This window comes from Scyliorhinus canicula, chromosome 6 (assembly GCF_902713615.1).
Source record: "Scyliorhinus canicula chromosome 6, sScyCan1.1, whole genome shotgun sequence".
Taxonomy (NCBI): domain Eukaryota; kingdom Metazoa; phylum Chordata; class Chondrichthyes; order Carcharhiniformes; family Scyliorhinidae; genus Scyliorhinus; species Scyliorhinus canicula.
The window spans coordinates 113635037-113648950 of NC_052151.1; the positions used below are offsets into that span (position 1 = coordinate 113635037).

Sequence of the window (13914 nt, forward strand, 5' to 3'; positions counted from 1 at the left end):
GCAACTTGCACACTATGTCTGGTTCCAGTCACAAGAGGCATTTGAGCTCTTTGGAGAATAGCCCATGTGACTGACTGCTAACATCATTGTTTTGAGAAATATTGTAGAAAGCTGAGCTGCAAATCCTCGAAAGGAGCCACATAAAATGACAAACAAAAGTAATAGCAAAAGTAAATCTGGAGTATTACTTCAGACTAAATCATGACGTTAGGACAAGGGGGAAAAGGATTAAAAATGCATGAAATGCAAATCCAGGGCTGGTGTCGGGAAGTTTCTCTTCGAGCAAAGAGGGGGGCTTCTGGGTAGAGCAACAGAGCTACAATCTCTGGAATCAATTAGCAATCAGTGAACAGCAGGCATCAACAAAATGTACTCCAGTGCAATCGGCATCTTCAGGTTAAGAGTGAATAAAATGAGATATGGGAAAAATATACATTCTGTAGTATGAAGCAAAGAAAATTTCTTCATTAGTCTTGTCAAAGTTGCTTTTTTCTGAGACCCCGTGTTCAAAGCTCCTTATGAAATAAGAATGTAGCTATGCATCTGTGCCTCAAACTGTGATAAACAACAATTGAAAGGATTTCAAAAGCTATTTCATATTTGTGTACATATTGGCTTAGATTTTCCATCCAAGTTGCATCAACTTGAATGACGTATGTCAGGAAACTCTTCAGCAAATACTCTGCTTGCTTGGGCCAGGCTGGAACTTTGGCCAGGGTCTGATGCATCTTCTGAATTATTTATACCTCCCTCCCTGCTACCACCCCGCTGAGTGCAAGATCTAGACCACTGTCTCCATAAATAATCACAATGATTTTTAAACCTAAGTGTGTTACCTCTTGAAAATGTTAACACCGCAAGTGATTCCCTAAATTCCAAATGATCGTCCTGCCAAAGGAGCAACATTGATCCAATTTCAGATAAGTTAACTTATTTTATATATAAAACACCAAATGCAAAAATCTGAAGACTTCAGAAATTTGCTACCAGACCACCCCCCCCCCCATGGGATACCCCTCGGGTCCGATACGCATCATGGATAAATGGCAGCTTGGCACCTTAGCACTGCCAGGCTGGTACCCAGGTGGCACTGTCAGGGTGGCACCAGCAGTGTCAGGGCCCAGAGGGCAAGCACCTGGGAGTCTCTGATCTGCTGGGAGACCCCCATGAGTGCCATTCCATCTGTTACTAATTTATGGAGACCAGCACTGAATGGTGCTTGCTCAAGATCCCTGAGGAGAGGGAATTGGATCCCACACCTAGAGTAGATTAGGGAATGCACATTAGAGTGAGACTAACTGTCTCACTCTAATATGCAGATTTGCTAAAAAGTGATCCCCCCCCCCCCCCCCCCCACACACACACACACACACACACACACACACACACAATAGGCAGGAGTCACATCTCTATGTGTTGTGAGATCACATTCGAACTCACGAGCCCTGGCGAGCAGGTAGATCCCGGAAGAGTGATTTCCTAACATCTACTGGCCACGCTGACTTTTGGGCGCAACGCAGCCGGAACATCTCGCCCGTAAGCCACATTCTTAACCATTCTTAACCAATGTTAAAAATGTAGCAGGACAAATTTTGCAGGTAGAGAGCATCAAAAAAGAAAATAGAACAGGGTAGCACAGTGGTTAGCACTGCTGCCTTATGGTGACAAGGACCCAGGTTCGATCCCGGCCCCGGGTCACTGTCCGTGTGGAGTTTGCACATTCTCCCCGTGTTTGTATGGGTCTCACCCCCACAACCCAAAAAGATGTGCAGGGTAGGTGAATTGTCCACGCTAAATTGCCCCTTAATTGAAAAAAATGAATTAGGTACCCTAAATTATTTTTTTAAAAGGAAGAAAATAGATGAAAATTTGGCATAGTATATCGCACACCTGATTGTCGGTTCAAATTGATGGACAGAAAATCAGGTGAGTCTGGTGGAATCCTGTTGTCTCTGGAGTACAAGAGGGAGAAATGACGGAGGAGCTGTTTACTTAGGCAGTCTAAGTTGAGGGAAGCTTTCTGTAGCTGTGCGTCAACAAGATAGATGCACATATTTAAACTCTGAAAATGGCTTGCATTTCACCAGGCACCAGAAGGGTGTGGAGACTGAAAGAAACAGGACATATAGGGCGACCAATTGAGAGGGCCTAGATTCTGCCGATCCATGTTTAGTGGGGGGGTGGGGGAAGAGATCATGATAGATCAGGCCAGCGATCTATGTTCAGGAATAGTGGAAACAGGGCAGCACGGTGGCCTAGTGGTTAGCACAACCGCCTCACGGCGCTGAGGTCCCAGGTTCGATCCCGGCTCTGGGTCACTGTCCGTGTGGAGTTTGCACATTCTCCCCGTGTCTGCGTGGGTTTCGCTTCCACAACCCAAAAATGTGCAGAGCAGGTGGATTGGCCACGCTAAATTGCCCCTTAATTAGAAAAAATAATTGGCTAATCTAAATTTATTAAAAAAAAGACAAAAAAAAAGGAATGGTGGAAACATGCCATCATTGGCAGTGGGTGGGGGGGACAGTCCTAATATTTGCGGGGTGGGGGGGTTCTTTAATTTCACTTTGAGCTTGGGTGCCCTTTATGCCCCACTCCTCAGAATGATGGCCCAAAACACACCCTCCTTCAAAAAAAAGCAAAGTGTGGGAAGATCTCATCAGAAAATCTGCCTGTTTCTCTGGGGAGAAAACACCGGATTTCTGACTGAACCTGACACGTTGTCATTTTTTTGGTAAAATTCACCCTTTTTTTTCTGGTTTAGAAGCAAATTAGCTGCAAAACCCAACTACAGCATTGCGAGAGAGACCATGTTAAAATGTGGTGACATATGTTCCACCTGTACTTCAGTACAAGGTGAAACAGAGGATGAAGCAGCTCCTGAATTATCATCAGTGTCCAGAGTGTTAGTACTGTAGCAATCTTCTGTTGGCATATAGCTATCAGTAACAACAGAGCTGCAAGGGTGAATGACACTCCAGCTCAGTAACCTGAGACACCAATGAATGTTTGGATCAAATGCCAACAGTGAAAAAGAAAAACTTGTTGCAGCAACTTCAATTCTGAATTTTCATTGGCAAATTGAATGAGGTATGATGAATGAAACCAAATTGTTTTCTATGCATCCAAATGTTTTTTTCATTGCGGTGTTTCCTTGTTGAAAGTCCTCCGTGTGCTGGAAGAGTTTAGAGATGGTTAGACACTATCTCTAAAGTAAGATGCAGTACTCAGTTGACACCCGATAGCGGGGAGCTTTCCAGAACGAGGATTGGTTGACATTTAGTCCTAAAATAAACCAGCAGCACTATTCACTGGTGCTGTGATGTTGAGATGAGCTGAATGCATCAGTCGCTGTAGTTTTCCAGTAATGTTTCGACAAGCAACTCAGCAAATGTGACCCATGGAGTAAGCTGGGAAAAGTATAAATTTTAAAAAACGAGTAATTCTGAGAGTCCTACACCATCTAATTGAGTGAACACAAAACAGCATCACAATTCGACTTTGCTGTGGTTACAAATAAAATGTTGGCATATTTTTAATTGCCCTGAGAAAGGTGTGAATATAATGTTCATTCAGACCAACTTCAGAACATCCTGAGACATGATGGTGTGATGGCCAATCACTCCCTCTGTTAGCAGCAATGTTCTCTGCTACAGTAAGAATCATGTCAGTGATTAGAAAGTTTTTATTTCTAAAGTGCAGAGACAGAATATCAGGGTAGTGAAAGTTAAATGAGATTGTACACTAAAGGAATCCCACTGAGAAGACCTGTCCTTCAGTGTGCCAATTCAGTCAAGTTTGCAGAATATTTCTTCATGATGAAGATTGCTATTGTAATGGGAAATGTATTGATTAGCACATTAGGTATCTATAACTTGGATCAAATGTAACAAAAGGTGTGTTCTGGGATTGGAATTGTCCTGCCATCCACATCAACTGCCTCATTTATATCCCAGCAAACATGGTGAATTTTAAAACGTCCACTTGAGCCATCGCTGCTTGAACGGGTTTTGTCACATCACACATGTCTTGTTGTTTGAAATGCAGCATCACTTAATTTGCCAGATTTGTTTGGTGTTCTATATTCCATGAAGATGGTTGGGTTGGTGAGTTGATGCCATCTCATTCTACGAGTGGAACCTTCAGGAGACATTGGGGGTCCCGCCTGCTGGTTGGCAAGCCAGTGAGAGACCCGCGCTGCGTCTCTGCCTCTTTTCGGGAAGTCCTGCCGCACCACAAAGCTATCGGTTAGTTGCATGACCGGCCTTCCCCTGGAATCTGAGGTGCTCAGCAGAACTCTTGTGCAGTGTGTGGCTGAAACATAGAAAATAGAAGTAGCAGGAGGCCGTTTGGCCCTTCAAGCCTGCTGCACCATTCATTATGATCATGGCTGATCATCCAACTCAATAGCGTAACCGTGCCTAATCACTGTTGGAAAGACAGGTACCCGGGGCTCAGGATTGTGAAGCAAGTCAGGCTACAGATCAGGAGGATTGCGTTTTAACGGCCGTGTTACGCCCAGCACGAATCTGGTGGCTAAATCTCAGGAGAAGTCGAAACTGGGTCCATGTCTGGCGCAAATCGCCCCATGGTGGGGTGCCCTTATTTGGGTGGGGGATTGGGGGGGGGGGGGGGTAGGTGGTGGTTGTGGGGTAATTCTCATATGTGCAGGGAGGTTACAGGGATGATCCGGCACCCTTTAAATATGGCGGCCCGATCTCTGAGGAGCCAGTCTGGCCAGAGAGTTCAGTTCCCCAGTGTTGAAAACATTGTGGGCTAGACTGGGGAGACTTCCCAAGGTTCACAGAAATGACAAAATGTGGTTAAATAGCAGTGTGGATCTCACCGCCAAAGCCTGCGGGAAGCACCCAGCCAAATCCACCCAAAATGACACCTCGGGCGCGAATTAACGGAGTTCCAAGTGTGGGCTAGACTGGGGGAAACCTCCCCATGGCCCAAAAAATATACGAAGGGCGTGCTTTAATGTTCATATCCCTGCCAGTTAAATCATAGGAGAGGCTGAAATTGGGATCCGTGCCAGGCCCGGATCAGTTCGTGACCTAACTGACCCGTGCACGTTGGCAGGTTCCGGATCTCACACAGACATGGCAGGACAACAATTGAGACCAATTAAGAGAATTCTGTATCTCATTAGCGAGACTAGTCTAATCTAACGGTGGTGGGGGGGGGGGGGGGGGGGGGTGCGGTGGCCAATCACCATAGGTCGGAGGTCACCCCTGAGCTGAGGGTTGTTGGAGTGAGGGGCTCAAATGTTGTTCATGCCCATAACTGGAGTAATTACAGCTGTTGCCTGTCTGTCCAACCGAACACTTCCAAGACAGAGCCCTGATCGTGGTTATATACTGACGGTCACTTTTAACTCCCTTTGGCTGAGAGAAGTGTCTGGCTGCAGAGCTGAAGGCTATTGTTAATAAACAACTGATAATTTAGTTATGTGAGCACCGCACAGCTTTCAAATGCATTATTGTGGGTACATGTGCCATGTCTCAGATGAGTATTATCGCCTAGCATTCCAATAAAACTGAGGCCTGGACACTTTGCCTGAATACCTGGAGGCGTCAGCACCACCAAGTCACCAGCCGACAATCAAACACTCGAGCTGGGCTTCAGCACAGGGGCTATCCCCGCAACCGGAGGGTGAGTGTGTGGATCAGTGGGTGGGCCGCAGAGCGATGGCTCCCTAATGTTCCCAGCAGGAGACTGGGGTCAAGGGGCTCCTGCTATCGCCAGGGGTGTGTGTACAGAGCAGATTTTCCAGCACAACTGACTCGGCGGATGGCACTCTGAGAGAAGGCGGGCACGTAAGGGTCAGGGAGGCTTGGCGAATATGAGGATCCCAGAACTGATTGTCGGTGTTTCTCCTTCTCCAATTCCTTACAGCAACCAAGATGGATGGTGTTGTTGACCAGCTGGAACAGCCCTCGCGGTCTGGTGGCAGCTTAGGCGGCCAGACACTGGAGAAGGCGTCAGCAGCTTCGGCACAGGTGGCACCCCATGTGCAGGCGGCTGCACACCTGACTGCCCATCAGGCCGAGGAGGGATCCAAAGGGCCAGCGACAGACCAAGGTGTACAGGTGTTCTTGGTCATTCGAGAAGATGACGGACAGCATGCGCCACAGGAGGCTCTGTCTCAACAAGGGGATGATGCGGCATCTGTGCCATGTCCTTGTGGACGTGGCACCATGTGGAGGAGGAGGACACCCGCTCCTGGTAGTCATGAAGGTTACCACAGTCCTGAACCTTTATACAACGGGTTCATTCCAGGGCTCGAGCAGGGCCACAAGTGCATCCATGAAGTCATGAACGCTCGGTATGCCTGGGCAGCTGATTATATTAAACTTGAGCTGCACCAAGCCCATTAAGATGCCTGGGCTGCAGGATTCTCTGCCATTTCCGGAATGCCCCAAATCAGGAGGGTACACATGTGTAGTCTTGCATGCACCAGGACATCAGACGTGCCCTACATTAACCAGAAGTGGTTCCACTCCCTGAATGTTCAACTTGTATGCGACCACGTCCTCCGGATCATGCATGTGTGTGCACGCTTCACAGGGAGTGTGCATATCAGCTACATCCTGGGATACTCAGAGACCCGCGGTGTCTTCGAGCAGCACACCAGGATGATAGGTTGGCTCGTGGGAGAAGAAGGGGTACTTGCTGAGGTCCTAGCTGATAACGCCAGTGTGGAGGCTGGAGACTGAGGCGGAGGCCCGATATAACGAGGCACATGCTGCCACCTGTGCTATCATTGAGCGCTCCATATGTCTGCTCAAAATGCGGTTGCGATGCCTGGACTGCTCTGGTGATGCACTGCTGTACACCCCCTCCTGAGGGTCTCCTGCTTTGTAGTGCCCTCCACAACCTGGTACAGCAGCAGGATGACGTGCTAGAGGAGGAGAGACATGCAAACTCTTCTGAGATGGGGCTGGACCATGATGCGATGGAGGACGAGCCCGGGGAGGACCCATGGGGGCATCCAGAGAATGGAGGAGGAGGAGGGGGACAGGCGGCGGCGAGAGAACAGCATGCCTGGAGGCCAGGAAGGCCCTCATCCTCTCATAGGACGAAGCTTTGTCGGTCCGTTCACCCCCCGCTAACACCCCCAATCACCTCCACCCACCCCCATCCCTGTTGCTCCCTCACACACCTCTCCCCAACTACCCCACTCCACCCTCCCAGGGCCTGTGTAACATCACTGCAGAGTGATGGGTCTGTGGCTCCAGCGCTCCCTCCTCCCAGATGGTGCCCGTCGGGCCTTGCGGGTCTCCATGTGATGGGAAGGCAACTGGACTGAGTTCATTGGCTTCTGTGTTATCTGTCTCTGCCTGGCGCCTCCCTGTTGATGCCCTCAGCAATGCTCCTCAGTGATTCGACCACTCTCTGCAGTGCCCCGACAACACCCACCTGTGTCTGGAACACATCCTTCAGCGACTGGGACGTGATGTCGAGGCCCTCGGCCATGGCCGATGCTGAATGAGGCACACCTTGAACACCAGTACTCATGATGCTGATGCCGTGCTCCATGCTATCCACTGAGGTTGCCACCCTCGCTGGGTTAGTATTGGTACCATCTCCTGCACCCATAGCCTTTGGGACTCTTCCAATGGGCTATGTACTCCCTGGAGTGTCACTGACACCCCCTCCTGAATTTCACAGCCGTGTCCGAGTGTCTGAATCAGCTCTTGAGTTAACCTTGTCCAGAGTCTCGGCATCTGACTGGGATCCAGCTGAGTCCTGGGATCCAGCAGACCTCCGATTGCTGAATCCCTTGGATGTTCCTGCCTCCACCTAGTGTACATCAGCAACTGTGTAGTGCTCACTAGATTGTGCCCAGAAGCCTGTCTACTAATGTCACCAATGTGTGTCTCTGCGCTGGTGGTGGGTGGGTATGACAGTTGTGATGCCTTGATGGTGCTCTTCCCAGAGCTATCCTCCAAGGTGTTCTGTTGGGAGGTGGCGGCTGGGCAACCACTGATGGCCCAACCCCATCAGATGGAGATCCTCCGAAAGAATGGACATGTGGTCAGTGAGAGGAAAGGATAACTTTGTCTGACGTGAACAACTTACTTGGGACGGATAATCTGGGTGAAGGAGCATTGGATCCTCACCATTGTGGTGCAGGCCAATCTCGTTGTCAGTGACTGCTCTCTACTCGGCCGTCTCTGCAATCCCCAGGGCCTATTCCTCAAAAGAGGCTGAGGACTCTGATGTCCGGAACTCTGCCCCCTGTCTGGGCGCTTTCCCAGCTGTTATGGCCCATCTTCTCCTGCTGGGACCCACCGAGACCCTAAATTTGGGCTGCAGTCTTGCCAGGTTGGCTGTCGGGAAGCATCTGGGAAGTCATGTCTGGGGTGTGATTTAACTGAGATGGTTCTAAGTGTTGGTGTGGATCTCACTGAAAGAGTCGATGGGAAATACCCACCAAACCTGCCCGAAATTACATTAAACCTTTACATAAAATCGTGTCTGGAAGGGCAGCACGGTGGCGCAGAGGGTTAGCCTTACTGCCTCACGGCGCCGAGGTCACAGGTTCGATCCCGGCTCTGGGTCACTGTCTGTCTGGAGTTTGCACATTCTCCCTGTGTTTGTGTGGGTTTCACGTCCACAATCCAAAGACGTACAGGCTAGGTGGATTGGCCGCTCTTTTGAGGTCCACCAACAAAACAGAAGAAAGGAAAACAAACTGAGGGACAAAGCAGAAAAGTGCCGCTCCTGTTAGGGGCACTACCCAAACATAACAAAGATCAACGGAAACTTAAAAAACATCAAATAAGAGTGCAGTTAAAGGGGTCAATAAAGGACCCCAACCCCTGCGGTGCCACCGGGCATGGATGGCCTCGATGGTGCCCGTGGACACCGCATGCTCCCTTTCCAGGGACACCCGGCCGCGAATGTAGCCGCGAAAGAGGGGCAGACAGTCTGGCCGGACGACCCCCTCGGTTGCCTGCTGCCTGGACCTATAAATGGTGCGCTTCGCCCGTCCCAGGAGCAGGTTCATAAGGAGGTCCTCCGCCTTCCCCACCCCTCTCTGCACTGGGTGCCCGTAGATTAGGAGCGTGGGGCTGAAGTGCAAACAAAACTCCAGCAAAAGATTGGTTACAAAACTAAAAAGGGAGTGCAGCCTATAACGTGTAACATAGACATGGTCCGCGAACTCCACAAGGCCGCAAAAATAGCAGGCTTCTTGGGAGTCCGTGAACCGGTGCAATCGGTGATTATACGGCACTGCTGCATGCAACACCCTCCACCCCAGGTCCCCAAGATTGAGGGGGAGGACTCCTCCATAGAGGGTTCTCCAGTAGGGACCTCCGCCGCCGGACGGCAACAAGGCACGCCATAGTGTGCCCGGACTATGGGCGAGGGTAAGGAGGTGAAGGGTGTGCAGCAGCAGCCCAGGCAGGAAACTCCTCCGCGCAGTGCGAAAAGGCACGGAGGGTATTTCCGTGAGGCGGCTAGGATTGTGGGAGCATCAGCCCCCGAGGGAGGTTTCGGGGCCCAGGACCAATGTGGAATTGCGTCCGGGCAGGGGTTTGCCAAGACAGGATACCACCACACACCTGCGCGTCCTCCAAACCACGAGTGCCATCAGGTCCAAGCACAACTGTTTTGAGGTCTCGGATGGCATTGGCTGCGAGTCGGACGTCCACTGCTGCTCATTGTGCTAACTCATGGGGTGTCATCCAGTCCACTCCTCCGCCACCCAGCACGTCCCAGATCCTGGTCACCCTGGCAGCCACAGCTCGCTCCTCTCCCAGCCACTCAAAATGGTATTGGTGGAGGTGTGCATTCCTGAGCAGAGGCTCCCTGACGACAGCCACCACTCCTGATGGGGGGGAGCTGTGGCGCGAGGCGACCATGTTCCAGATTTTGAGCAGGTCCTGGTAAAAGACGGGCAGCGCCTGCAGAGGGTAACAATGACCCTGCAGATCTATGAACGGGAGCTGCACGTCATAATTCAAGCCATGCACCTGGCGGATGAAATGCGTCACCAGGGCACACCATCATGGAGGGGGCTCAATGTAAAGGTATCGTTACAGGGTCTGAAGACGGAAAGTCGCCACCTGGGTGCGAAGGCACACCAGCGCCTGGCCGCCCTCCCTCAGTGGGACACTCAGAACCTCAGCAGCCACCCAGTGCAGTCTCTTGTCCCAGAAGAACTCTACAAGCATTCTCTGGATCTTTGTGACAAAGTCAGGGGGAGGGGGTCAAAGTGACCAGCCGGTACCACAACTTGGAGGCTATCAGCTGGTTTATGACGAGAACTCAACCCCTGTAAGAAAGCACTCTGAGCAGTCCTGTCCAGCGTCTCAAGCGAGCGGTGACCTTGGTCTCCAGCTCCTGCCAGTTAGCCGGCCAAGATTCCTCAGCCGGGCAAAGATGGACTCCGAGTAGACGAGTCCTGCTCCAGGTGAAGTAACTGAGCTCCTCTGGGAGGGGGTCCATCTATCACGGACCGACCAGGAGTCCAGAACATTTGGCCCAGTTGATCCTGGCAGAGGACGTGTCGGAGTACACAGCCTGGCACTCTCGCATTCTCTGCAGGTCAGCAGGGTCAGTGAACCTGAGGAGCACGTCGTCAGCGTAAGCCGAAAGGACCACCCCAATGCCCGGCCCACGCAGAAGCAGTCCCGACAGCCTCCTCCGCCGGAGGCGCAGGAAAGGCTCCACGCAAATAGAATAAAGTTGGCCAGACAGAGGGCAGCCCTGACGCACTCATCTCTCAAAGCGAAGGGGCGCCATCAGTGACCCATTAACCTTAACGAGACACTCTGCGGCAGTGTACAGAAGTCGGATCCAGGCGACAAATTGCGTCCCGAACCTGAATGCTCGCAGAGTCCCGAATAAATATTCATGATCCACCCTGTCGAATGCCTTCTCATGATCAAGGGACAGGAAGACGCTCGACATACCAGCCCTCTGGGAATGATGGACCAGGTCCTGGACCAGATGAATGTTGTCATGGTTTGTGCGGCCCGGGACCGTGTAGGACTGGTCAGGGTGGATCATGTGGTCCAGCACGGTGCCAAGACGCAAACTCATTGCCTTGGTGAAAATCTTGTAATCGGTGCTGAGGAGGGAGATCGAATGCCAGTTTTTAAGGTGGCGGAGAATCCCCTCCTTGGCAGCAAGGTAATGGTGGCTATGCGCCATGAGAGAGACATTTCCCCGGTTGCGATACTTTCCCCCAGGACCCCCCCATAGTCGCTCCCCAGGACATCCTGAAGAACTCTACAGTCAGCCCATTCAGCCCTGGGGTTTTGTCCCTGGACAGGCTGTCGAGGGCACAGGTCAGCTCCCCCAGGCTTATAGGGGTATCAAGCCAATCGGCGCCCTCCGGGCCAACCTGCAGCAGGTCCTCCCACAAAACTCTGCAAGCATCCTCACTGAACGGATCCGGAGAGAAGAGAGCGCTGTAGAAGCTTCGGATTTGGGCCCAAACCTCCTCCAGATCCAAGACGAGGGACCTGTCGTCAGCCAGCAGCATAAGGAGCTGCTGATGGACCCCGCGCCTTTATTCCAGTGAGTAGAAGAAGGGGGAGCCGCGGTCCATGTCCCTAAGGATCTGGATCCACGACCTCGCATACGCGCCCTGGGACCCGACAAGTTGCAGGTCCCGCAGCGCGCCTTTCTCCTCTCCGTACACTAGCCGCAGGGCCGGGTCTTCATCGGGCTGACCGAGACGCGACTCCAGGTCGAGCACCTCCTTTTCCAACTCCTCGACCCTAGATTTCCACCTCTTTGTCGACTCCCTTGCATACTCCTGACAGAAGGTACAAACGTGAGTCTTGCCCATGCCCCACCATAGCCTCAAGGAGGAAAAGCCTCTCCGCTTCCTTCTCCAGCTGGTCCAGAAGTGACAAAACGAGCCCAGGAACCGCTCGTCCTCCAGCAGCAGGTTGTTAAAATGCCAGTATACATGAGCGTGAGACAGGGCGAGCCCCGCCCACATGAGATGTTGGTCTGATGCTGCACAGAGGCCGTCGGGACACGGGCAGGTATGCCCTTGAAATGTAGAGGCGGTCGATTCTGGATGCTCCCAAACCCAGGCCTCACGAAAGTGAAGACGCTGGAGTCAGGATGGAGAGTCCACCAGACGTACACCAAGTCAAAGAACCCGACCAGGTTCCTTAACTTCACCACCGCACGAGAGCTGCATTGGGTACCACTCCAGGAGCCATGTGGCTTTGTCTCCCACAGCGGTGTGGGTTTCGTGCAGGGAGCACGCCGCATACTTCCCGTCCCGGAGGACCGAGAAGTTCTGGAACCTGCGGAGTGCGTCCCTGCTGCTGTTAATGTTGAGGCCGGCTATGGTCACCTCCATGTCAGTAGTACCTTCACCTTTTCAGTGCTCAGAAGGAACAGAGGAGCGCAGGCCCCTCTGCTCCCTCAGGAGTCTGGCGAGGAAAGATTTCTGCCAGCGCAGCTCGGAAGCGTCCGTGTCTCCTGCCTCTTTAACGTAGGCGCAGGAAGACCAGATGAGCAGCGTCAAGTCTGACCACCGGTTTCGGCGACCGCAGTTTGCACGCAGAAAATCCAGGAGTTCCCCGAGATGATATCAGCCCGGTTCAGTCATGGCGTGCTGAACCATAAGGACCTCTGTAATTGGTGAATGTTTAAAATTTTAAAATTTCTTCCAGGGATTAACATAACTTTTGTCATAAAGATTAGGAAAGAGTGTGATCCAAATCCCAACTGTTGCTGAGTGAACTTGTCACATCCAAAGTACACGAAGGACTATAATTGGTGGCAGTGAGAGTTGTTGAAAATGCATACTTGCAGAGGTCAGCTGAAGGCAGGATTGACATGTCTGCAATTTCTCCCACAGCCAAATACCTTTAGACAATATTGTGGGAACTAACACCCACAATTTAGCCAAGTTATAGGAGAACCTGTGGTGTCCATGGAATTGTACCTGGTTTGATTGTTCATGTGGGTGGCATGGTGACACAGTGGTTTGCACTGCTGCGTCACAGTGCCAGGGCCCTGGGTTCAATTCCAGCCTTGGTTGACTCTGTGTGGAGTTTGCACGTTCTCCCCGTGTCTGTGTGGGTTTCCTCCGGGTGCTCCTGTTTTCTCATACAGTCCAAAAATCTGCAGGTTAGGTGGATCGACCATGCTAAAATTTTCCCTTGGTATTTAAAAGGTTATGGGGTTACATGGAGAAAGGCCAGGGATTGGGCCTGGGTGGGGTGCATCAGAGGGTCGGTGCTGACTTGATGGGACAAATTGCCTCTTTCTGCACTGTAGGGATTCTATGACATCTTCAAGGGGAAAGGAGAACAATACTTTCAAATTGTGGTTACAGAGGGCCGAATTTTAGTCTAGGAGAGGGTTCTGAGGTAGGTGGAAGGTTAAAATCTGCAAACACTTCTGGCGCATTGGAAACTTGCTCCAATCACTCTCAAGAGAGACAAGTTACCTATTAACATATACAAATCACTCAATTGGAGAAAAATTTCAACACCCTTTCTTTCACACAGTATTCCATAATATTTACATTAGAGAAATGGGCCTTTTGGCCCAGCAGGTGTATGCCTGTGTTTATATTCTGCACCAGCCTCTACTCCATCAAAATATCCTATTCATTTACCCTTGTGTGTTTATCTAACATCCTCTTAAATACACCAATATTAGTTGTGTCACCTGAGCTACTCGGGGCAGTGAGTTGCACATCATACCACTCTCAATGTCATATCCATGGTGTATCAGGGAACCTTTTAAGGAGCAGGGCTTCAGAGGGTCACGTGACCCAGTAGGGTGATCATTGCTCGGCACAACATCGAGGGCCGAAGGGCCTGTTCTGTGCTGTACTGTTCTATTTGGCCAATTGGGCCGAAGAACGTGAATCCTGGGGCTGAGAGTGGATTCTGCCAGACAGTCTAGAAACTGGAGTTG

At 51.2% G+C, this 13914-nt stretch overlaps 1 protein-coding gene across 2 annotated transcripts in view; it reads left to right on the plus strand.

Annotated features, from left to right (window-relative positions):
- The window catches only part of LOC119967408 (chloride intracellular channel protein 5-like), a 179131-nt gene that overhangs the window by 88106 nt on the left and 77111 nt on the right, over window positions 1-13914 (plus strand). The window lies entirely within an intron of this gene.